At 38.1% G+C, this 27,066-nt stretch overlaps 1 protein-coding gene and 1 long non-coding RNA gene across 9 annotated transcripts in view; one reads left to right on the top strand and one right to left on the bottom strand.

Annotated features, from left to right (window-relative positions):
* PKIB (cAMP-dependent protein kinase inhibitor beta) overlaps positions 1-27,066 on the bottom strand; it is a 172,020-nt gene that overhangs the window by 81,956 nt on the left and 62,998 nt on the right. For 4 of the 7 annotated variants that reach the window (XM_058735138.1, XM_058735141.1, XM_058735140.1 and 1 more), the window contains one exon: positions 2,366-2,463. The gene's annotated coding sequence lies outside the window, so the exon portion shown is untranslated. Of the gene's footprint in view, positions 1-2,365; positions 2,464-21,391; positions 21,505-27,066 lie in introns of those variants that run through there. The other 3 variants (XM_058735139.1, XM_058735142.1, XM_058735137.1) reach the window with 2 other exon arrangements.
* The window catches only part of LOC131514788 (uncharacterized), a 117,887-nt gene continuing 96,167 nt past the window's right edge, over positions 5,347-27,066 (top strand). The window contains exon 1 of one of the 2 annotated variants that reach the window (XR_009263270.1): positions 5,347-5,459. This is a non-coding gene — a long non-coding RNA (uncharacterized LOC131514788). Of the gene's footprint in view, positions 5,460-21,647; positions 22,008-27,066 lie in introns of those variants that run through there. The other variant, XR_009263269.1, reaches the window with a different exon arrangement.

Raw genomic sequence — 27,066 nt, 5'->3', positions numbered from 1 at the left:
AATGATGTTAATTATAAATGATGAAATTGAGCACCCAGTAAGCCTCTAACATTTTTGTTTTCTTGAAATTGCTTTTTCACAATTTAATAATATCTCTCTATTCCTAAGTTACTCTGTTGTATATATGTGTTTTTTCTTAAGAGAAATAGAGTTGCATTTCAACAAATGTTATCTGGAATTCTATTAAGAAATAAAAAGTAGGAGTTTTATTCTTTATTACTATAAAATTATTTTAATAAATTTCCCAATATTGAACCACTTGTACATTCCTAGAATAAACATCATTTATTGTATTATTCTATTTTGTTGATTCCTACATTCCTATGTCCAGTATTTCAATGAATTTCTGTGATTCTTTTTTGTCTTACTTTTACTAGTGTTTGGGGGGGGGGGCGAGGGGATTTAGTGTTATGCTTTTTTTATTAAATGAATCAGAAAAGTGTTCATCTCATTTGTAGAGTTCATAGAATATGAGATAAAGTGTTCGGGAAAAATGTGTATTTTCAACCACCGATTATAAATACCTGATGAAAACAAGATACTTTACTTATCTAAACAGAATATTTTAGCTCCTGCCAAATCTTCCTATCCAAGCTGGTCAAGAACATAGGCTTAAGCATCAGACAAAATTAGGCTCAAATCCTAACTTCACCACCCACTGGCTAAATGTGTGCACTTGGCAAGGTGCATTATTATCACAGAGAAAAACCATTCTTTCCTTACCTTCCTCACATGGAGTTTTTGTGAGGATTACAGAAGATTATCTTTATAAATCACTATATACTCCACCCACAATAAAGACTCAATAAATTATTTTGTTAGTCTTAATTTTCCTTAAATACAAAATTAATGTTTATAATTTTACTTGCTATTTTTTCTTAGTATGAAGATTTTGTTTATTTATAGGGAAAGATAAGTGCTTTTGATAAAACTATTGGTATGAAATTGTTTCATAATAAAAGGTATATTTCAATTAAGATGTGTTACTCTCTGCAGTCATAAATTTAAAAGTTGACATGAAAGTAAAAATGCTCCAATAACACATGAAAATGAACGTATTGCCACTGTCTCCATGAAACTACTGTGGGTCACTAAAAAAAGTTGTACTGGTTTTGAGAAAACCAGGCAATGAGCCTAAACCAAATTTAATGTCTTCCACTCTTTCCTGTTCCCTTGGAGCTTTTTGTTCTCATGGGAATCTGAGAGTGGGAGGAGAATGTTAGAACCTTCACACAGGCTGACGCTTACTCCATGTTTTCTGACCTGCCATCTGAAGTGCAAGGGTGGGGGCAGGCCTCTCTCTTTGGCTGGGAGAACACAGCACTAAAACAGTGAAGTGGCCTCAAATATAAGTCCTACCAATGTAATAGAATTTTCGTGAAATATTAAGACTGCAACATGAATGTAGCCTCATCTTTAAAGGACAGAATAGGTGAATAAAAGCATATACAGATATAAATATATGTGATATATATTCTATATATACATATGAGTATATACAGAGATATGTATATATTCATATTCACCTACACAAATGGGTATCATGTACATATATATGTATATACATATATAATCATTATCATATATATGTTATTTGTAAAGATGAAATACATAGTATATACGGATATATAGATACATATCACCAGCACAAAGAAATCTGTTTCTCAAAAAAGAGTATTTCACATTTTGTCCACCAATCAGTATCATCAAGAAATATTTACTTGGGGGCACCTGGGTGGCTCAGTCAGTTAAGCATCTGGCTCTTTGCTCAGCTCAGGTCATGATCTCACAGTTAGTGAGTTCGAGCCCTGTGTCAGGCTCTGCACTCACGGTGCGGAGCCTGCTTGGGATTCTGTCTCTCTCTTTCTCTCTCTACCCCTTCTGCACACTCTCTCTCTCAAAATAAATAAATAAACTTAAAAAAAAAGAAATATTTGCTTGTATTTACTATGGTCTCTGAGGAGATTAGAATTGACCTGACAGACCTAGTGAGTTTCTCTTCTGTTTTAAAGACTATAAATTTTAAACATTATTTTGGTAAGCTGACTTCCTCTGTTAAGAACAACTTAAACAAGCACAACTAAGAATGTAAATATCAAGCCAGGCTCAGCCTCTGTACTAATCACTGGTCTCCGGCAAACACAAGATGAAAATGTCAATCTTGAATTCTCAGCATGCGTTATTTGCTATTAATCTGACATTAACAATAGATTCTACCAAGCTTCGATTAAACTGTATTGACTTTTTTTTCTAAAATAAAGACTACCACTGCACCTTTTCTTTGCTGTCCTCTGGCTTTATAGCAACAAAGATATTTTTAGGGACATCCTCAATAGCAGGATCAATGGATCAAAAGTGTACCTACTTCTATCTTTTCTGCCCCGTGTGGCCTCAATAACTTGATGGTTTCCAGCTTCCCCCAGATTTCTCTTGATCAAGTGCCTTTCAGTATACCTGTGACCCCTGAAGGAAACAAAGGGGGAAAAAGATTTATTAAGATTAACATCTCTCATTCCTTGTCTATTTTGGAAAAGAACACATGGTTCCTTGGGCAATAACATTGTCTAACTTAACAACAAAATGCTGCACAATTTTAAAACAACATTCATTGTTATTTTTCCATTCCTCATCCTGATTTTTTTTAATACTCTTCTGATTTATAGCAGGAACAGGATAAATTTCCTTGAGTAAGCAGCTCAATACTCCCTTATAAATGAGGAGTGTGTTTCTTATTATTATTTTGTTCACTGTTCAAACTCATCAGTTGTGTTCTGAGCAATCTTTCTTCAGTTTTGCTTCTAAGACTGTGTAACATGAGCAGTCACACACATTCTTACTGAATACTGAAATCACCTATATAGCAAGATATATACTTTTCTTCAGTTCTCCAAATTTCCAATGAAAATAGATTCACTAGATGAGTGACAACCTTTCTCAAATGTGTGATTTTAAAAGCACCAAATCCCTGCAGCAGTCCATATTTGAATTCCAACGCCAAGAAGCAAAGATACTGTTTTCCCCATAATATTTGGAATTATGGAAGATAAAATGAACCAAGTAAAATTTAGTCTACACCTAATGCCTCCATATCAAGAAGTAGCTTGAAAATTTGCTGTGAATAGGCATGTGATCCACTTGCTAGGTTTTCCTATTCACACTCTTTTAAGTATTTACATATCAAAATCCCCTATTTTAAAACTAATCGTACAGAAAACAAATTGGTTATTTTCACTCTACATATATTCCTGACAGAGGTGGCTGAAACTGATCACTGAGAAACCAGGCCCCTTTCACTGGGGCCGTCTACATATTTGAGCATGTGGTAAATGTTTAGTTGTCCTAGATGAGAGCACCATGTTTCATGTTAGGGAGATTACCTGTTCCTTTTTCTACAAAGTGTGGGGCCAGTATTGTCAATATTCCTATGCTTATACGTGCTGTCTAACTTTACGAGGGTTATTCAGAGCAGGAAAGAGTCCAGAGCTGTCTGCTGTTTTCTTCTCACCCCTCTTCCCCATAAACCACCAAACTCTCTATTTCAGGCTCAGAATGTTCCTCAGCTCACTCTTCCAATTCCATTACCATATGCCCACATCTTCCTCCACCCCATCAGTTCTTTCAGATGTTACAACATCGCTCAGTAGGCTCCCTGGTTCGACGCAAGCCTTTTCCAGTCCATATTCCACACACCATTCATGGTGGGACACTAACTGAACTTTTAATTTGTATAAAACCCAAGAATTATACATAGCGGAAATGTTTAACCATTATTCTCAAATGAAGTATCTTGTCCCCCAAATGCCAACAGCATTATGCTAGCCATCTTTTAAGGTAGTTTTCAAATAATTTCATTACTCTTTTTTTTCCTTTGCATCTCATATTTCCTCATAGCTTACAAGTAATCCAGCACAAGAAAGTCCAAGGGCATTGTAATAAAGGGCAGAAACAGTGATCTTAGTTCTAGTTCCAGTTCATCCAGTTCATCCATTTATCACCTATTGACTTTGAGGAGTCATCTCCTTTCTTGTTAGGTAAATGGCAGAGCTTTGTTTATCAAGTGGGGATGGAAATATTTATCTTGCTTATCTCTATAGGCTGTTCTGGGAATCAAGGGTGATCACATACAATAAAATACCAAATATGCAATACTATTATTACCCTCCCCGAAGAACTGCAACAATAAAAAATGTGCTTCTTGTGTGTTAACTCTAGATTCAGATTGGGATCCTAGAAAAGGTAGCTGTGATCACACTTTTAAGTCTTGTAGCTTCCCTCTGGGACTATGATTCACTAGAGGGTTTTGTTTGGGCTTCCAAAGTGGGGGAAAATACCAAAGGAATCATACTCTAACATATTTGGATTTCTAAGACATGCTGAATCTAAAGAGGAAAGAAAAGGAAAAGGGGCTCAAAACCATGACAAATTTTAATTGGCTAAAACTACCATAACTGAAATAATCCAACTGTCATTTATGGCACAAATGTTAGTGCAGTCTCCTAAAAACTCAGATAATTACTCCATACATTACTGGACACTTTCAGATATGAAACATATGCCTATTCTCTATCATTCTGTTGTAGGTTTGAACTGGAGAATGTGGAATATGTATAACAGGATGACTTTGTTTTGCTTCTAAAGAGAAAATACAAAATATCAACCCAAATATCATTTCATATATAAACAGCATTGTAGCCTCAGTTCAAGGAAGTGTATATTTTAGACTTAAAAAAAGGATGGGGGGATATATTTGAACTCATGCATCTAAACAAACTAAAGAAAGTGTAGAAATTAAGTAAAGCAAGAGAAGGGCAGAGTGATAGGAATAAAGACCACAGCTATATTTGCTTAAAATTGGGTGAAATGAATGTTAATCAGAGTCCACAAAGTCTAAATTCTTCTTTGAGTTGCATAGATACAACCAAGTAAATAAAATAACTCTCAATGAAGTATAATTGTGTTTGAAATTATTGTCACATAGTAAGAAGGATCTGGAAGTTTGTTTCTTTATTCATATAGATGCTCAAAATCAATACTTAATGAGTACCTTCCATACATGAGACTTTGCATAAGATGTGATAAGATGTACTGGTTTGAACCTGTTGGCCATATTGGGCTAGAAACAAATGCCAAAAGAATTGCACCAACAGCCCACATAGAAACCACCTGGCTCTTCTGCCTACAGTGTACATCATCCTTTGCTCTCAATTAGCAGTCTCTAGGCCATCCTTAAGGGATCCCAACTCAAATGCTGCTTCCCTTGTAAAGCTCTTTGGAATTGCTCCAGTTTAAGACAAATCATAATCCCTGCCACTAAATCACTTTGTTCATAACTCTCCGATGCACTAATCATGGAAGCTATGCCTTACGGCTCTGTGTGTAACAATCTTCCTTAGCAGCCTGTGAACATCTTGAACGGCAATGTTTTATTCATTCATCCATGGGACTTAGCACGACATACTGTAAGTACTCAGGTAGTGATTACTGAATAGAAAGTTCATACATCTTTACTTGCAGGAGCAAAAGATGTATCATAACTTTAAAACCAAGATTTGCAAATGTTTTATGTTCACTTTTGCTCTATGCGTTTCTTTAAAAAATGAATTTATACCATGAATTTATACTTTGGTGGAAATATGGAAAACTCATGTATTCATGTATAAAAGTCTTCACAGTAAAATTAGCATTATTCTATTCAAATTCTTCTATTTGTTCTTATTTCTCTCTCGTTAACTCAACCTATTCTCTCCTATTTTTCCTACTATATATGCTTGATTTCTATAACAGTTTTTAAACCAACTAGCCAAATCCTTGACTACTATATTTTCAAAAGTTTTGGTAGCTATCACACATACATAAAATTGTAAATAACCTGTTTCATTCAGTCAGTCAGTCAGTCAGTCAGAAAACAGTGTTGTCTACCACAAGGTAGACACCACGGAGGAAACACAGACCGTTTCAGGAGACAGAAGGTTACAGCTAGAGTAGTTGATAAGAAATACATATAAATGACCAAAATCAAAATTCAACCTAAATGTCACATTTCTACTTTATCTGAAATTATTAATTAAACAATTTTTGAATGAAATCTTAGTAGCTGAAAAATGAATTAAGAGGAACTGATGAAAATGACAAAGAATCAGATATATTCATGTTTCCCATGCAGTTAATACAAATAAACAGCCAGCTGTCTTCTTAGATTCAAGTCAATATCACAAACATGTGTAATAGGCAAAGTAAAAACAAGTTTTCTAATTAAAAATGTAATGCCAGCATTGTACAACTGCCTTTATTATAGGAATTTGGCAAACTTGACCAACTTTGTCCTAAAAATATTGACAAACTTTGCTCCCATAATTCCACTGTGAAATTCCCTTGACCTGTCAGGGCCTCTGGATAATTCTCTTTTTACTTTGCTGTTGGTGTTGCTGCTGCTGCTGGGACAGAAATGAGACAAAGAGGTTTTAACATTTAATAAACACGTGTTCTATGTCATGAGCCTTGCTAGACACTTAGCATTTTCTTCCATTTAATCATCACAATTAATCTACTACATAGCAGACTTTTTTCAAAGCTTAGAGATGGTGAGATACCTCCCTAAGGTCACATACCTAATACGTCACAGAGACAGAATTCAAATTCAGATCTGACTCTAAAGCCTGTGATTAATCCACTATGCATCATGATGCCTCACTATATTCTTGGGACTACTGACCTAGCTTCTATATATAACTTTTTCCCTATATTATTTTTCTTTTATGACTAAACAATAGTTATTGTTTTGCTTCAAAGCTCTAGGAAATACCAATTTTTTGGAGGATTGATTCAAAAATAATTCACTTATTCATTTCCTCTCATTTTTCTTTTAACCACTTCCCATTCCTGCATATCTCATACCAAAGAGAAACAACTTTAATGCTAACTGCTGCTGAATTTATTTTTCATGTTCACAGAATTTGGGTGGATGGAAAGAAGCATAATTTAAAAAGCCCCCTGCTACAGAGTATAGGCCCAAAGAATAAAATAAAATAGGCAAACTTAGTTTGCACTCTCTTGCATTATATCATTAAAACCCAAAACAAGTCTGTTGTGAATACTGACTGGGTTGTCCTCATGAAATAATATGGTACTTAAAGGATTCTGTAATGACTGAGAGCACAGATTCTAAAGACATACTTTCTGATTATAAATCTGTACTGTGTACATTTGATCTTGTTACTTAACCTTTCTGGGCAGGCCTAGATTTCCCCAAATGTAAAATATCCTTAATAATAGCACCAATCACATACAGTTGTTGCGAGGGTTAAATGACACATGTACTTAATTGAAGTCATATAGAAAAATTCCCAGTACATACTGTGCTTAATGTTTTAGATTTATTAATATTCTTTTTTTTAATTAAAAAAAAAATTTTATGTTTACTTATTGTTGAGAGAGAGAGAAACAGAGACAGAGGGAGACAGTATAAGCAGGAGAGGGGCAGAGAGAGGGAGACACAGAATCTGAAGCAGGCTCCAGGCTCTGAGCTGTCAGCACAGAGCCTGACGCAGGGCTCAAACCCATGGACTGTGAGATCATGACCTGAGCTGAAGTCAGACGCTTAATGGACTGAGCCACTCAGGTGCCTCTAGATTTATTAATATTCTTATATAACAAAAATAAGTAGAATGCTCCTACCAATGATGCATATGATAAAAACAGCAAAATGATCATGATCACTCTTAAGTGGTAAGCAGCTATAAATAAGGCATCTTAGAAAAACATTTAAATTTTCTATTACTATTGATATATATATCCAAGTGGTCCTCTAACTGAATGGCTTAGACATATTAGCGAGTGTGCATGCATGGGTGTAAAACAAAAATCTGTGTGAAATTTTTGAGAGGAATTTTTAAGCTTTTAAGTTTTTTTGTTTTTTGGTTTTTGTAAAGAATATAGTTCCCTCAAGGAATATAGACTCTAATGCAACAGAGAAGCTTTCCCTTTGTACTCACAGCAGCAGGCAAACAGTTAAAGCCCAAGGCCAGAAATACCAGATGAAAACAAAGTGGGGGGAAAGGAAATCAGGTTCCTATCACTTCTCTCTTGCTGGTCAGTGTTAATTATTTCTCAAATCTGACAGCTGCACGTTCCTCTGCTTCACACTTTAGCCTCTGATGCAACTATGTGTTATTCCAAGATATTGAAAGAGCTCAATTTTGGCCTTTAAAACATGCGCCTGGATCTTCAGGAGAAGTCATTGCTCAACACAGGCAACTTTCAATACTAAAAGCAAAATTCAGCCTTCTTACAAAAGCTGATTAGTCTTGACATTTTATCGACTCTCCTGAAGAGCCATTTACGGACTGTGTCAAATATTAAAAATAAAATAAGATGTGGGCCTGATGAAATTATCTTCTGATTTGACCAAACCAGAATCAACTTGCTGATTTTTCTCAAATGTACATACTTGCTTTGGCTAAATAAAATTAATAGGGAAAGTTACATATTCCATGAGGCATAAAGAAAAAATTACTTTCCATTACCCAGAAACCTTACTTTGCAAACTAAGCCTGAAGGAGAAAGAAACTGGAATGAATGTAGTTGAATGAGAATTTTAGCTGCGACAGCTACCTGACTTGCTCCCAGTTCATGTTTAATTAAATTTACATCAATAATTCCATAAATTGCTTGCATGGTCATAGAACATAAGTTATCATCTTTGATCCTAAGGTCAAATACTTACTGCTAACAACCCTTGTGCCTCTGAGGGAGGCTTGGCCCCCTGCCAAACTGTACTGCTTCGTCCACGGGGGCAGGCCCACTACCATAACACCTCATGGGGGATGATGCACCACCATGGCCCCTTGGTTGCTCAGCAACAACCCCTAATGACTGCTCCTCTGGGACTGCTAGGCAACAGCACTGAGTCCCCCCCAACCAACCCCAGCTGCTCCCAGTGCACTGTTTCTCAAGAGGGCCAGGTTAACAGGAGGCCAGGGGCCCTAAGTGACTAATCACATAATCTATACACATTTCTCAGAATGCTCTCCAACTGTCACTAAATAGAAATCAGTGCAGAGCTAGGTCCTACCCTGAAGGGTACTCTTGAATGTATCCTTAATTTAAACTCTATCCTTGGATCTTTAGAGAAGCAGACAGAAAACTAATGCATCAGAGCCAGAATCTGTGGCCAAAAAAGTCTATTTTAAAAAGCACACACACATAAAGGAGGTCATTCTTTTTTCAATCAGATTTAAAATGTGACTTTCAAAGCTTTCATAATTTCAAAGAACTTTGCTATTTAGATAGTGCCTGTTAACAGACCAAAAAAATGGGGAAAACATAAGAACTTTATAAGCCTATTCCTGCAATGTTTTAACACATAACTCTATTTAAGTATAGCAATGTCAAGGAAAGACCTTCAATTCTTGTCAATAGTTAAACCTACATTTACATACTCAGTTTCAATGTATCAGTTCTGTATTCAACAAATCTAAATTAGTCATATTTTTCCATTTATATCCGACCTACCTCTTAGGACAAAGGCAACGACTCAATCAACCAATCTAAAAAGTTGCTCACACATCAGAACATGAGTACAGCCTTGCCCCTATCTTCCTCACTGTCCCTTACCTCTCTGTTGTGCAGGAAGAGGTGCCTTGGGAAACATGGGCTTGCAGCCAGTATACCATAGTACAAATAAGATTCTGCTACTCCACTACTTTAAAACCATCAGTCAAGTCCAAGCTATTTAGCATGGCATGGAAGGCACTTCTGAATCTACTTCCCATCAAACTTCCAGCCACACCTGCTGGGTCCACTATGTGATTTAATTATAGTTCCCTAAACACACTACACACTTTAGGTCTCTTTCCTCTTCCTGGGACACATTCCCCTTTGCCTGGCAAACTATTGGTTATCTGTCAAGATTTAGCAATAACATCACCTCCTCTGAGAAACTGTCCCTGATTTTAGAATTACATATAACTACCTCTGAGCATCTCTATAACTGATTCATACTACTGTGATGGCATTAGTCACATAGTTTTACGGTTATTTACCTACTCAACATTAACCCCATGTTGTTCAAGGGCTAGAACCTTATTCTGTTAAACCTGGTTTCCTCGGTGCCTGGCATATTCCTTAGCATTAAGGAGGTGTTTATACTATATTTAATAATGATTACAAAATAATGCGCCTAGACAAAATTGTAAAATACATGTGGATAAGGCATTTTTAACCTCTTAATTAAACAGGGATGGGTAGCAAAGCAATTTACTAAAAAATAAAATGAAAACTAATCTCCTGAATTTGGGGCTGCTCTCCTCTGTAAACTATGATGAATCATTCTGAGCAAATAAGTAGATAGCTCTGCCGTGATACAACCCATCCAGTATTATGGCTAAAATAAACACATTGCCTGCGCCCCTTTTGTTATAATTATAATAACATCAAACTCAAGGGAGCTACATGGTCTGGTAACCAAATCACTAAAAGCTAGTCTGGAGCTGGTAATAGGGAAGATACTTTCCCTTTCAGTTTAGCAACTCTTAGAAGAGCTTTTGGGGGCACCTAGGTGGCTCAGTTGGTTAAGCGTCCAACCTTGGCTCAGGTCATGATCTCACAGTTTGTGGGTTCGAGCCCCATGTTGGGCTCTGTGCTAACAGGTCAGAGCTTGGAACCTGTTTCAGATTCTGTGTTTCTCTCTCTCTCTGCCCCTCCCCTGCTTGTGAGCTCTCTCTCACTCACTGCCTCTCTCACTCTCTCTCTGTCAAAAATAAATAAATAAACATTAAAAAAAACTTTTTGAAGAAATCTTGGTGTAAGTAAAATAGAGAAGAGAGTATAAAAGAAACTAAATAACTAAACACCAATAAAGCAAGAAAACATTTTAATTTTAAAGTTTCCTAAATAATAATTTGCAAAATTTTATTTATTCAACATCTGTCTCCCTCAAAACACTAATTTAAGAAATAGGAACATGACCAAACAAAACACAAAAGCCCACAAATGTTGCAACAAAGTGTAATATCTCAAAGCTGTTAAACCTTGCCTCACCACCTCAGGAGCTACAAATACAGGCCTCCATTTTTTAATATAAAAATACTTTTATGATTTTTTTATAGTAAGTGCACATATATGTTTATGTAAACATATTACCAAATACTTTGATATTAGCAGTAATATGACTATCTAGGTTAATCCATGCAATACAAATTCTAATCAATGGAAATCTGAATTGTGTGCCTATCTGTTAAACTCAGAGAATTCTTAGTCTATTAAGAGCTTGTGGGTCCCATATACAGCTAAGGCTGTGTGCTTCCTCAGGTAGGAAACCTGTATCCTTGGAAGTATTTGACTGTGTGCCAGAAGGTACTCACAACCACGTGATAAATTTTGAATATCAAAGCAGTCTTACTTGATAGTATATATATTAAAGAATATTTATATTAATTAAAACAAAAGAGGGGCGCCTGGGTGGCTCAGTCGGTTGAGCGACTGGCTTTGGCTCAGGTCACGATCTCACAGTTTGTGAGTTCAAGCCCCGCGTCAGGCTCTGTGCTGACAGCTCAGAGCCTGGAGCCTGCTTCAGATTCTGTGTCTCCCTCTCTTTCTCTGCCCCTCCCCCACTCATGCTCTGTCTCTCTCTGTCTCAGAAATAAACATTAAAAAAAACTAAAAAAAAAAAAAAAAAGAAACACGTTATAAATTAGAATGCAGGGGCACCTGGGTGGCTCAGTTGGTTAAGTGTTGGACTTCAGCTCCAGTCATCACCTCACCATTGTGAGTTCAAGCCCCGCATGGGGCTCTGCACAGACAGTGCAGAGTGGGCTTTGTATCCTGTCTCCTTCTCTCTGCCCCACCACCACTCATGCATGTGCTCTCTCAAAATAAATAAATAAACTTTTTAAAAAATTGTTAAAAAGAAGTAGAATGCAAAATTTATACTTACTTGTAAGATGAATATAAAATTTCATTGAAACTTTGCACTTTTCTATGGAGCACTTAAGTTATACCCTAGATTTCTGGGAATTTTTTGGTGGAAAAGAGGAAGAACAATTTGACCACAGCATAACAGAGTAGGACCACCATTTCCTCCATTCTGGATAAGACACTGCTATTGATACAACTTAAAAATACACTACTTTTGTTTGACAAGCACTTCACAATACCAATTCATATTGAATTGCCATAAACCAAAAATTTTTAAACCAAGTCTACAAATAACCATTTTTTCACTATCTGGTTTCTTTTAAAAATGCATGCCACTCTTATATTTATCCTCATCTAAACAACCTGTCAAAATAATTTTTGACTCATAGAGTACCAACCACACTGATTATATGACTCCCTACTCAAAAACTTTCAAGAATGCAAATTAGCTACAAATTTAAGTCCAAAGTTTTCATGCCAGCATATAAAATTCTTCACCACAGGGACGCCTGGGTGCCTCAGTCAGTTAAGCATACAACTTCTGCTCAGGTCATGCTCTCTCGGCCTGTGGGGTCGAGCCCGAGTCGGGCTCTGTGCTGACAGCTCAGAGCCTGGAGCCTGCTTCAGATTCTGTGTCTCCCTCTCTCTCTGCCCCTCTTCTGCTCATGCTGTATCTGTCTCTGTCTCTGTCCCTCTCAAAAATAAATAAACATTAAAAATAATTAAAATTCTTCACTACAGCTCCAATGTATCTTTCTACCCAGTCCCTAAAATTCTTTTTTAATTTTTTTTAATTTTATTTGACAGGGAGAGAGAGAGAGCACAAACAGGGGAAAAGGAGAGAGAGAGAGAGAGAGAGAGAAAGAGAGACAGAGAGACAGAGACAGAGACAGAGAATCTTAAGCAGGCTCTGCGCTCAGCACAGATCCTGACTCAGGGCTTTCAGGGCTCGATCCCACAACCCTGGGATCGTGACCTGAGCCGAAATCAAGAGTCAGATAATTAACCAACTGAGCCACCCAGGCAACCCTCAATTTTGTTTTTTTAAAGTTCCATATATGCAAAGGATTTTATAATTAATGGTGGAAATATAGGTAGAACCTATTTTCTTCTTAATATAATTCTGAAACTTCTTGATTTTTCACTGCAATGTAAATTATCTCAGAAACACTTCAAAAATTTTAAAGTTAAAACTTAGTGGTATTTTAAGTGGCAAATATTACGGGCTCTGGAAATAAAATATAGAATAACTCATTACAGTGTAACAAAGCAGAGTTGACAAAAAAGATAAGATTGAGTAAGAATCTGTGATTCTTGGTGAAGAATTTACAATAGCAAACACATATGGTTCTTGAAAAAACTGAATTCTACATTTGAATGTTGCTAATATTTAAAGCAATGTATTTTAATGGATTGGGTATGTTTTTCTTTTGCTTTCTCATTTCTCAAATCAATGATTACCACAGGGTGCAGCAAAATTAGAATGTACTCTTTTGGTAAAATGGAAAATTATCTGTTTCATACCCTTGAGATCTGAAAGTTTATCTAACCAAAAACTATTTTACGGGTTACTTTACATATGAAGGAAAAATGCTGGTTTTTTAAAAATTTGCAATAGTATACAAACTGTATAACATCATTACATCAATATAAAAATATAACCTTACAAACATACAAAAATTGGAAGATACTCAGTATTGAATATTAAAACTAATATTAAAAAATCTTTAGGGGCGCCTGGGTGGCGCAGTCGGTTAAGCGTCCGACTTCAGCCAGGTCACGATCTCGCGGTCCGTGAGTTCGAGCCCCGCGTCAGGCTCTGGGCTGATGGCTCAGAGCCTGGAGCCTGTTTCCGATTCTGTGTCTCCCTCTCTCTCTGCCCCTCCCCCGTTCATGCTCTGTCTCTCTCTGTCCCAAAAATAAATAAAAAACGTTGAAAAAAAAAATTTTTTTTAAAAAAGAAAAAATCTTTAAATGTTCTTGTGTGATGGCTTTATGATAAAAATATCTGAAAGAAGTTGACAAAGTAAACTTTTAACAATATTTTTGTAAGACAATTTGAGATATTTTCAGATAAAGCCTAAATTGTTATTATACAAAATCCTTATTTCATTAATAAAATCCATATTTCAAGTGGATCATATTGAGATAAAACAACAAAGTAAAGAAGTAAACCCTTTGACTATTAAGACCAATAATAATTATTGATAAATAATATAAAAAGTTTTCAACAAATTAGGATAAATTAAGATACTTTATTTAAAGGGTTGGTAAAAATAAACATCTATGAGTAAAAAAGTGCTTTGTTTCTCCCCATTCTCCCCATTTTGCAGTTAAACTGGAAAGGTTTATATGTCCTTTCAAAGCATTCAAACTAGAACCCAAAACATGGACTCCTCAGAGTTGGAACAACTTATGCTGGGTTTTACTTGAAGCTTAATACTTTTTGGCAAAACTCCACAGACATCTCAGGGAACTGACCCAGATCTACCCTGTGAGGAAAACATGTCTCACATCCCCTGACAACCTGCTCCCACTCCTCCTCGAGGCAAACAAATAAAAATTATACCCCCCATGTTGTAGACTGGTCCCATTTCTGCACTGTCAAATCCAAGTGGTACAAATTAATGGAAAACCCGAAATGACCTGGTTTAAACCAAACCTAGTTCAGTGGGTATATGACTTGGACTATTTCAGGATACAGTGGATGCATTGGCCAAGTGAACACATTGCTTTTTTTGTAACCATTTTTACAACTAATACTGAGCACAGGGCATGTGTCATGCTCAGCAGCGACTGTTCAGAATGTCCAATTCGAGGGGCACCTGGCTGGCTCAGTCGGTGGAGCATGTGACTCTTGAACTCAGGGTCAGGAGTTCAAGTCCCACATTGGGTATAGAGCTTAGATCAAAACAACAACAACACAAATAAGCAAATAAGACAAAACAAAACAACAACAACATTAAAAAGCTAACAGGTGGCTAATTTAAGAGGATGAAAAATGAATAAATATATTAATGAATAAATAAATGTTTAAAAAAAAAAAAGAATGTCCAATATGAGTGAGTGAGCTGAGTATTTCGAGTTAGAATGGTAAGCTGTGAATTTAAGCCCCAGTCAAACCCGGCATTTGATCTCAAATCTGCTACTTTCTATTAAATGACTTTGAAAAGATATTCTCTTCACCTACTTATTTAGAAAATAGAGCCATAAGACCAACTCCACAGATTGGAGAATAAATGTAATACGTGAAAGCACCTAGTCTGGGCCTGGTATGTTGTTCAGTAAATAGTTAAGTTTCCATTTGCTTAACATGTATGCTCATTTCCACGTGAAGAAAAAATTAACATGGTCCCTTCGAAAAATTTTAAGCCTCTGTTACATATTGAAAAATACACGGGGCGCCTGGGTGGCGCAGTCGGTTAAGCGTCCGACTTCAGCCAGGTCACGATCTCGCGGTCCGTGAGTTCGAGCCCCGCGTCAGGCTCTGGGCTGATGGCTCGGAGCCTGGAGCCTGTTTCCGATTCTGTGTCTCCCTCTCTCTCTGACCCTCCCCTGTTCATGCTCTGTCTCTCTCTGTCCCAAAAATAAATAAAAAACGTTGAAAAAAAAATTAAAAAAAAAAAAAAAAAAGAAAAATACATTATACGTTGAAGTTCTCTACATTTGCCCTAATCCCATTTCCTCCTTTGGAAATCAGCTCCATAAACTATCTTTTCTGTGCCTTCCGCCTCTCCCACACTAATCACTTCTTCATGGCATCGAAAGAGAGAATCAAGACCTCTCCTTGAAACAGTAACTAAAAATTAATTTGACCCTATGTCCTGACTCCCACTACCCACCCACCTTTTTCTCCCATTTTTTGGTTACAGTCATAGGATGGGCACTCAACACTGGCTGATCCCATTCTCTTACTTTCCATTTTTCACCCAATAAAATCTGGCTTCCACCTCCCAATCATAAAACTATTACTCTGACTGGTAGGCTACTTGTCAAATAAAAAATCCTTTCAGCCCTTTTCCTACAAGGTCATCTCATGACTATGACCTATTGATCACACCACACATTTTGACGCGCTACATACCCTTGTTGCTATGACAATGCCCTTTCCAGCTTCTCTTTTTTGGGCTCTCAGGAGAATTCACTTCCTAGGCTTCCATTTTATCCCACTTCCCTTCTCATTCTACGTGCTTGCCATAGAAGTCTCATCATTATAGTTAACTTCCTGTATACCTCCTGAGCTTGTTAAAAAACAGCCTCTTGGATATCTTCAACTCTGATTCCTCTTTTACTCATCATCTTCCCCCATACCCACTATATTAGTTTCCTAGGGCTGCCACAACAAATTGCCACAAACCAAGTGCCTTAAAACAATATGAATTTACTCCCACACAGTTTGGGAGGTCAGCAATCCAAAGTCAAGGTGTCAGTAGGGTTGGTTCTTTCTTGGGGATTCAGAAAGAGAATCTGTTCCATAGATCTCTCCTAGCTTCTGGTGGCTGCTGGCAAATCTTGGAATTCCTTGCATCTGCATAACTCCAGTCTCTGCCTCTATGTTTGTCTTCCTCCGTGTCTGTCTCTGTGTCTTTTTTTTTTCTTATAAGGATAGTAATTGTATTGGGTTAGGGGACCACCCTAGTCCATATTAACCAATTACAACTGCAATGACCCACTTTCTAAATAAGGTCACATTCTGAAAATCCAAGAAGTACATGAATTTTGAGGAGACATTATCCAACCCAGTAAATCTGCCAAATATGCCCTCATTCTTATATTGCCTCAAACCTCAAGCCAAGACTCTGAGAAGCACTCTCTACTCCCACCTCTTTCTAACTTCATATCCCACTTGTCAAACCTGATCATCTTCAGCTTCTAATATTTCTAGACTTCAAATACTCTTGTTCATCTCTAATTCGTCATCCTTAATCCCCAATTTACTCTTTAACATCTCTTTCTGGGGCTACTACACTAGGTGTCCAACCTCCCTCAAATCCAAACTTGTCAGAGTTACAAGAGTATATATTAATACATACATACAATTTCATGGCATATTAGAAAGATGTAGAGCTGCTTTTTATTTTTTGTTGCTGCTTCTTTACTGCAATGCACACAATCATGATAGCTCTCTTTCTTCAGGGATGTAGGAACTAAAAGAAAGAGTGGTTTCTGTGGAAGCTCTGGACTCTATAACATCTTCTTTTGGCTTGGTGGATTCTTTATAAACCTTTAGCATGTGGAAAATCTATCATATCTACAATCTAGCTTTTTATTAGATTTCAAGGCCTCTTTGGGAAAGACAGACAAGAGGGGCTTATTTCAGTGTTTTGAAATTTAATAGTATACCTTGGCTCCAGAGACTCCACAAGCGAAGTACTTATTCTCATTTTTTAAGTAAACAAGCATAATAAACTAATGTAATTACATGAGTTATAAGCCATCCTTAGTTATGTGCATGCATGTGCATGCACACGTGCACACACGCATACACTGATTTTTAAAAATATTGTTTTCTTCTGAGACATATTATCCCAGCCCATAAAGATAAGAAATAAAGAATTTTATAGTAATTTAAATAGACACATGCTTGGGAAGACAGCTTAACTCTTCCCTGTCTTCCATAGTTTTATTCCTGAAACTATCACACTGGATATCAGTTTCCTCCTTTATTCCATCTCAAAAGTGAAAGTCTTAGAGTTAACCATGGTGATTTCCATATTCCCAAGTGAGGATTCTTTTTCATCAACATAGTAGATTTTAGAGCTTAAGGAAGTAGAGACTATGGGAAGGGAGAATTTAAGAAATAGAAGAAAAAATTTAGCTCCATTAATTTTGCCTATAAATGCTGCAAACAAGTTCGAGCCATCTTGGCCCCAGACTATGTAATCTCAAAGTGCCTCCATTTTCTTTGACCCTCTTTCCAGTCTGAGAAATCTCATTCTAACTGATCCAGGATTCCAGGTGAGATTACCTCTTCCTGTTCAGGAATACAGTATAATGAATCCAAATTATTTTATTCTTAGACAACTCTGAACTTCTTTTGCAACTAAATACCCAACTCTTGGACACCATCATATTTTAGAAGTAGAAGTGTCTGGAGGACACAAATCCACTCTGATTTATAAAGCCCACAGCCTGCACAGTACCCGGGCATAAAACTGGTCTTGCCATTGAGAACTGGAATAAAGAGAATATCTCACTTGAGTGAAGAGTAGACTATTTGAGTTCTCAAAATCAGTTGTATATCCAATAAAACAACAGCAACAACAACAAAATAACCACTTTTGGTATGTTCGGATTCTTAACCTGGAGTTCTTTTTATGTAATGTCACCAACTGATCATGATATAAAAAGTACATACAGCATATTAACATAAAAATTTCTGAGACCAACAAGATTCAGAAAAGCACTGTACTAATGGCAGAAATTTTAAAATACGAATACAGGAGCTCTAGATTTATTCTCAATATGTGATTTTTATACACATCATAAATATGCAATCATAGGCCTTAGATCTCCACATCTAAGAATAGAGTATGTTTAATTATTATTTAAAAGAATTATGTGGCATCATGGTTAAGGAAGCTTATTTTATCATAGGATTTTAGGGCTTTTATATTCAGAAAAATTATTTTTTAACTCAATTAAAATCTTGTATTGAAGGAATGGAAAACCACTGAATTTACTATCCGCCCATTAAGGTCTGAGTCTCATCAACATTTTAAAACACAATTTTCAAATTGCTTTCTTTCTCATTTTCAATGGACATAGAAGGAAATTTAGTCTTTATTAAGCCTGATTTACTCTCATTAAGCATTAAAAAAAGAAATTGGGGAGAGGTATGAATAGGCAGAAAACAGAGGATTTTTAGGGCAATGAAAATACTCTGTATGATATTACAATAATGGATGCCTGTCATTACACATTTGCCCAAACAATGTGCATAGAATGTACAAGAGTGAATCCTAGGTTAACTGTGGACTTTGAATGATTACAATATGTCAGTGTAGGTTTATCCATTGTAATAAATGCACCAGTCCTGTGGACGATTTTGATAATGGGGGAGGCTATACATGTGTGAAGGCACCGGTTATATGGGAAATCTCTGTACTTTCCTTTCAATTTTACTTTGAATCTAAAACTGTTGAAAAAAAAAATTATCTTTAAAAATATTTTATTTCTGAGAAATACTACTTTTTTTCAAAATTATCTGAGCTCTAAATTCGAAAGAAAGAAAAGTGTTTCCTCTCCCAACCTTCTCTCTACATATATGTATCAAATCATATATGATCCAGTAAGAAACATTTATGTCTCCAGAGTTTTTGACTTTTTGTAAATATAAAACTTCTACCTAAAAATCACTCTATAATGCTCTTTAAAAGCTAGACATAGTTTATCATACAACTCAGCAATTCCACTGATGAATATCTACTTATGAGAAATGAAAACATATGTACCCACTAAGACTTGCATGAAAATGTCCTTAGCATCATGATTCATAATAGCCTCAAACTGAAAACAACACAAATGTCCATTCACTAATGAAGAGAGACAGAATGTGGTATATCCATACAATGGAAAAAAAGAAATGAAATACTGATACATGCTACAACATAGATGAATCTCAAAAACATTATGCTACGTAAAAGAAGCCATAAACAAAAGGCCACATATTGGATGATTCCACTTATAAGAAATGTCCAGAAAAGACAAATCTATAGAAACTGTAAAGAGATTAGTGGTTGGGAGTGAGAACAGAGATTAACCATAAATGGACATGAGGAATCTTTTGGGGGTGATGAAAGTGTTATAAAAACTGAGTTATGATAATGTTTTTACAACTTGGTAAATTTTCCTTAAAAATCACTGAAAGGGGTAAATTACTAAAAATCTAAATTTCTAGTTTAAAATTGACTAAAGAGGAGAAAAATTGTCTAACACAAATGGTATGTGACACATTTTTAAATTTCCTGCATAAGTATTCCATTAGCCTTGGATGTTTTGTTGTAGAAAGATGTGGCAAAGACTAAAGTCAATTACTTAAGACTCACCCCCCCCCCAAAAAAATCATACTTTGCTTCAAAATGGAATCATTTTATCTTCTGAAGCGTCTTTTTAGAAAATGAACGCTTTTGAGTAGTATCTACAGAGGGGCATTCTAGTATGGATCATATTAGTAGGAAACAAAAAGGGTTTTCAAAATGTTGGCCTAACCAACCTCGATCCACAATCTACCCCATTACAGGACTTTCTGTGAGCTTTATGGCCATCAGATCTCATTTTAACAACCCAAATTCTGAGCTTTCTGAATATTAAATCTCAGAAGGATTTTTTTTAATGTGTAGAAACGCCGATATGAAGAAAGGCATCTTGTGAAGAGACAAAGTGGAGAGACAGATTTTGAATCTACATGTACATAAAGAAAGATGTTATGCTTACAGTAATTCTTACCCAATTCTTTTTCAGTATACAAACCGTTGTGTTTTTACTTTTTGATTTTTTTCTAAGTGGATATTTAAGTGGTCTCCGGGCTCAGATTTCTACTTTCTGTCCTGCACAGACTCCGACTAGTAATAACTGAGGGGTTTTTTTTGGAGGGGGTAGTGTGGGGTGAGGTGGGGGCTGGAGGGTTAAGTGTGTTTCCCTTTTACCCCGCTCACGCTAAACGTTTTCCAAAGGAACCGAGTTCGGTTGCGCTCCCTGGGATGAATTCTACGAAGATGGGACTGGAGGGTCAGTCTCAGCCTTACTCTGCAGGGAGCCAGCAGAGGCAGACGGGCCATCTCCCCCAGAAGGCACTTTCAGGTGCTTCCCCAAGGGATTACAGCAGCAGCAAGCAGGACCCACGCCCTCCATCTCCTAAGCCCCTGAGAACATATTACACTCGGGTCCCTCCTGGGCAGGAGTCCTAGGCTCGGGGGAACCTCAGGATCATCCGGTCTAATCAGTCCCGTATTTTGTCAAAGAATGAACGGAGACTAGTGAGGTGAGATGAGGTGAGTTGGCTAAAGCCACAGAGCCTGACGCTGGCAGAGCGGGTTAGAACTCGCGTCTCTATGCTTTTCCGGTGGCCGCCAGCAGCTGCCTGGGGCTGGGAACGCGCAGCCCAAGGAAAACGACGTGGCATTGCCGGCGAGAGAGGCTAAGGGCTCAACAACTCAGGACAGGGGGTCACTAATGTCCACCTTCAGGGCAGACTCGGCAAAAAGCACGTAACCAAACCTCCCAGGTTATGCCTGTTGACCTAAGCTCCCCCTTGCACCCAGACAGTACCTCAGTTTGCATACTAATGATGTGGCCGCTCTAGCACACCGGGCACCTGCTTTGAATTCCCCCGTGCCTGTGCAGACTGAGCGGAAAATGGGAAAGTTGCACTTACCACATCTTCCCTCACTCAGTCTCCCCCGACTCCCCAAGTCCTTTCCCTCCCTCCTTCGCACCAGCCACGCTCACGCCCGCTATCCCTCCACCTGGTACGTACCAGCCGCGCGCAGAGCTCCACGCTGAGCCTGGGCCAGGTGTCCTCGCGCACGGGTTCGCCCAGCCTCCCTGTGGCCGAGAGCTGCGACGCGGGCTTCAGCTCCCTGCCGCCTTACCCGTCCACTGCGATGCGGACGCCTCTGAGCTGCTGGGCTGGGGCGCAGCCAGAAGGTGGCAGTGACTCGGGGGGCGGAGGGAGCGACAGGCTGGACCCGCCCCCGTCGCAGAGCGCTCCCCCCCCCCCCCCCCCCGCCACGCACACACCCTCCTCGGTATCCGCGTGCAGTGGAGCGCTGGGCGCCGTGAGGCTCGCGGGGAAGAGCGTCAGTGGCTCTTCCCGGTTGGCGCCCCGCGCAGGACTCTCCTGCAAGCGTGTTAATAAAACTCGTCAGTGATCATCATAGAACCTCTGTTCTCCCCTCCTGCCAACTCTGTCCTCCTGGGTGACTGCTCAGGTTGTGTTAAGAGTTCGCTTGATGTGAGTGCAGGAATTTCGCCACTCTCCCAGTTCCCAGACGCTACAACTTGTCGGTTCGACCCATCGTGTGCGCCCGGGGGATGTATTCTCCAAGAGTCCTAAGGTTGCGTTTTGATCTACTCGTGACTGTTTGGAGAAGGTAGGAATGTGCATAGTTTTCTTATCTGCACCCAGAATCTGGGTCTTCGTGTTTATTAGATTATTTTAACAGATTGGGAAGGAACATGCAATGCCAACAACTTTTAGGCAAAGAAAAATAGATAACAATGCCATATCCAGTTTCGTTTTCAGGTTCTCACAAGGAAAATTAAGTCCTTATTAGGTTTTCATTGTGTCCTTTGAAAGCCATATTACCTGGAGCCTGCTTCGGATTCTGTGTCTCCCTCTCTCTCTAACCCTCCCCTGCTCATGCTCTGTCTCTGTCTCAAAAATAAAATAAAACATTAAAAAAAATTAAAAAAAAAAAAAAGAAAGCCATATTAAATGGATGACAATAGTGCTGAAAAAATTAAGATACGATTCTCTGGTTTGTCCTCATTAAAGTCCTGAGATCGCCTCTGTTTTCCTGAAAGTCGTTTTTAGTGCTTAAAATCTTAATACCAATATTCGCATTGGCATTCTGCTCTGGCTTCCTAACCAAGGCCTATGATACCTGCTTCACTAACGACTACTTCTAAATTCCCTTTTTAGGCAAAGGCTATGTGAGATACAAAATTATAATCAGTCAAATATTTGATTTAAAATACCAACTAATGGTGCTACAATCAGGCCCTTTAAGTTACTTAATATTCTTATCCCCACAATGTAGTAATAATCATCACTATTTTCATTTAACAAACCGAGGTCCAGCGAGGTTAGATAAGGTTTGAATAAAGTGAAATAGCTAAGACTGCAAATCAGTTTTGAACTTAGGTTTTTCTGCCTTTAAGGTTGATCAACTTTTCTAAACTTAAGATCTGTTAATAAAGCTTATGATTTTTCTAAATGTCGATCCTGTATGTTTTATCTTCTAAGAACATAGTTACTTGTGTGGTTGTTCAAATATTAATTAAAGGAATTGACATTGATATTTTTAGTGTAACTTCAAGCCTTATTGACATTATCAAAAATATTTGTATACCAAATATATTATAAACATTATTATTAAGGCAAATTATTCTGAGTCCTATTCATTTGAGATAGCCTATAATAGAGAATGATACTAAAATGTTTAAATATTTGAGTTATACTATGATGATCGGATTTTTATGATTCTGCAACTATATTCCTTGTACTCACAAAATTTGTTTTGTTAGCCTTGTATTTTGGGTTAAATTTGATAATATCATTAGTCTTTACTGATATACTTTTAAATTACATATTTGAAATAATCAGAATCACTTGAATGTATGTCCATGAACACTCTGTCTTCAGTAGCTAGAGTAGCACAAAACAAGTGCTTAAAAGCAGTTTTTTAATGAAAAAATGTAATTTCACTTCCTACAATTAAGACAAAATAATGACTTAAGAAACCACTGTAGAATGCTTTTGTCTACTTAGAATAGATTGAAGATTTTTGATAGTCTCTCACTTCTATAGGAAAGTAAGGGAGATGATGCCATCAGGTAAACAGCCTAAAGGTTTGCAGTAACTGTTGCTAAGAATGGTAGAGAGAACCTGACCATAAATCCAAAGAAGTACTTTTGAGTCCAGGAACTCGTGGTGGTAGTAGTTGCACACGGTTGTGTGAATTTTTGTAAAATGTATGATTCTAAATGCAGAAAGTTTAATCAACTGTGGGGCTTTACCAAGTTGTCTGATGGAAAAACTAGGAGAAAACTTGGCTGCCATTACTAAGAGAGCAGTTGAAGGACAGAGCCATGAGATTAGTGTAATACTACATAGGAGAATAGGTGGAGACATTAAAAAAAAGGAGAGAAAAAGAAGTTAAGGAGCTACAGATGTAAATCAAATGAGGGAGAGAGAAAACTAAGCTATAGTCAAGGTGGGATAGGCTTCTTGAAAGTTCTAATAGTAGTGATGACATGGTTTATGGAAGAAAAGTGGGTGAGGTTGGCTGACATAGAATGAAGATGAAGAAGTTGGAGACTAAGGTACTGGAAAGGCCTTTCACATGGACACTGAAGCCACCAACAATTAGGAGAAGCCATGAGAGTGAGTCAGATACCAAAGATTTCCATGAATGTGGTGGAATGATCTGAAGCCAAGTGGATGACTGTGCAGATTTGGGGCAGAAGGTAACTATACAGGAAGCAAGGGGCTAAACAGATCAAGGGCTGATATAAGAGGTGGTCCACTGTTCAAAATCAATACTGGGGAGCTACAAGGATATCAATGCTGCCTTCCATGGCTCTAGGAAGTTAAACAATAAGCATTTTATCCTGAGGAAAGAAGATCTATGGGAAACTATTCTCAGAAGAAAGTTGATTTTCACATAAAGCAAGAAAATGGATAAAGCATAGTGTGAAGAAGTTACCAAGGTAGTGGAATTTATCAGTATTGAACGAAGACTCTGCAAGGTCAGAGTGGATACATTTAGGAGACAGAGCTGGCCTCGCAAGTATCCAGCCTGTGAGTAGCACAGGGCTCTATTCTAAAAAGGCCCTGGGGCACCTGGGTGGCTCAGTCAGTTAAGCATCTGACTCTTGGTTTCGGCTCAAGTCGTGATCTCACAGTTTGTGGGTTCAAGTCCCAAGTCAGGCTCTTCACTGCCAGAATCTCTGCTTGGGATTCTTTCTCTTGTCCTCCCTCTCTTCCCCTTCCCTGGGGGCTCTCTATTTCAAAATAAATAAATAAACATTAAAAAGAAGAAGAAGGAGAAGGAGAAGGAGAAGGAGAAGGAGAAGGAGAAGAAGAAGAAGAAGAAGAAGAAGAAGAAGAAGAAGAAGAAGAAGAAGAAGAAGAAGAAAAAAGAGAAGACAGCTCCATGGTTCCCTTACAACTCTTCTGTTCTTGTCTTGAAATTCCTAGTTTTAAAGTGACCCCACATTTTCATTTTGCAATGGTTCCCCCAAATTATGCAGCCAGTCCTGTTTGGGGGAAGTGAAGAAATTGGAGTACAGAGAAGGAAGAAGCAGTACAATCCCTCTGAGAATTAAAGTTTGGGAGAGACTGAATCAGGAGGTGGTATTGTGAGGGGAAGCCAAGAATGGTGGAGGAAGCTGTGTAGTTGTAGGGTTTCAAGTGACATCCACTTGGGCTCTCTTCAGGGCCAGGCCAGCTGAGATGCGGGCAGGAGAGGCACACAGCAGTCCCCATCAGACTGCTCCATGTTTCCAGAGGCTAGTTTCCTAGGGCTGCTATAACATATCTCTGCAAACTTGGTGACTTGAACCAGCAGAATTTTATTTTCTCACAGTTGTGGAAGCCAAAGTTTGAAATCAAGGTGTTGGCAGGGCAGTGCTCCCTCTGAAGGCTCTAGGGGAGACCCCTTTTTGCCTCCTTAGCTCTTAGTGGCTATAGGTGATCATTGGTGCTCCTTGGCTTGTAGCTGCATAACTTCAATCTCTACCTCCACCTTCAAGAATATTCTCTGTTTTTCTTCTCTGTGGTCTTCACTTTTCTCTTATAAAATACTTTACCCGGTTAATCCAGAATAATCTCATCCAGAGCTCCTGATCTTAGTTACATCTTCAAAGACCCTTTTTCCAAATAAGGTTACATTCACAAGTACTGGGGTTAGGACTTAGACATATCTTTTTGGAGACTAGCATTCAGTCTACTACAGTGAGGTTGGCTGAGGCCATACGAATAGCCAGTCTGGATGACATTGGCAGCTGATAGCTTTTCAGGTCTGTTTAGAAAACCAGGATATCTATAATAATGTGAAGCTTATCAATGTTTCTAAAGCTTTCCAACCATGAAATTTAATACATATGAAACCAAAAGATTAAAATTGCCCAGAGAGACTTTACATCCCTAGGAGTTACTATCTGTCCTTGGGGACAAAATGCACTGAGGAGAGGAGTCCTGTACCTGGGACAGTGTCCCATCTGGTTATAGAGAATTGAGCAAATGGAATCTTCCACTCCTCCTCTTCAGCCATCTTCCATTCTGGAGGACATATGTGGTTCCCTGGTACTAAAAGAGAGTCTACGGGATGACCGCATCTCTCCCTGAAAATACGAGATTTAGAAAGATTGGAGGAATGACCTTGTGAATCTGTAGCAGATGCTGAGCTAGCTTTCCAAATCATGACTTATAAAGAACAATCTTAAAAACTCCTAAAGAAGGAAGAAAGGGGCGCCTGGGTGGCTTAGTCAGTTAAGCGTCTGGCTTTGGCTCAGGTCATCATCTTGCAGTTTGTGAGTTCAAGCCCCATATCGGGCTCTGTGCTGACAGCTCACAGCCTGGAGTCTGCTTCAGATTCTGTGTCTCCCTCTCTCTATTCCATCTCCACCCTCTCTCTCTTTCAAAAATAAATAAACATTAAAAAAATTGTTTTAATAAAAAAAGTAAAAAATTTAAAAAACAGGAAGCAAGGGGCTAAACATCCTCTTCCTCCAAACAACAGGCACTCTGAGAAATGGTTGAGTAGCTACCAAAGTCCAATGGAGCTCCCCTTAAATACAGTCACACTCTTCTGCTTATAATAGAACAGAAGCCATAAATTCCTTCAAATGTTCCACCTATTTTTTCTGGATGATGACAGTGAGAAGGTCCCATGTTGTGCCAGTGGGGGCAGCAACATAACTGGGCCAAGATCTGCAGATCAGAGGAGCAGCCATCTTTGAGTGACCTTGAAGAAAGTTGCCTTGAGACCAAGTTTGGATGACATAGTGGCCTTTGGCAGAAGGGAGTAAAGCCTGAGTTGGCCAGTGGTGACTCTGCTTCTGTGGTGTGGAAGAAAAGATATCATCACAGACCCACATCATCAAGGTTGGTGAATCCATTCATCTGAGGCTATAGAGTGAGAGGCAGAGTGAAGAGGAAGAGGATGCTTTCCTTTTAGAATTTAAAGTGGAAATATTCTAACAAAGTATTCCAAATTATCATTACATTCATATGTTTCTCCTGCTTCTAGTCAATGGGGCATCATTTCACAGAGTAGCAGAGTATATGAAAAAAAACAAACAAACATAAAAAAAAAAAACACACACACCACTGAAAACAGGAAACCTTGTGCTCTCATCCCAAGTAGTAAGGCCATTAATTGTGAATATTCTCGCTAATGTCAGTTTTCTCTGAAGGGAAAGAGA

Source organism: Neofelis nebulosa, chromosome 6 (genome assembly GCF_028018385.1).
Source record: "Neofelis nebulosa isolate mNeoNeb1 chromosome 6, mNeoNeb1.pri, whole genome shotgun sequence".
Lineage (NCBI taxonomy): Eukaryota > Metazoa > Chordata > Mammalia > Carnivora > Felidae > Neofelis > Neofelis nebulosa.
Note: the sequence above shows the minus strand (reverse complement) of the source record. Positions and strands in the feature narration are given on the sequence as shown.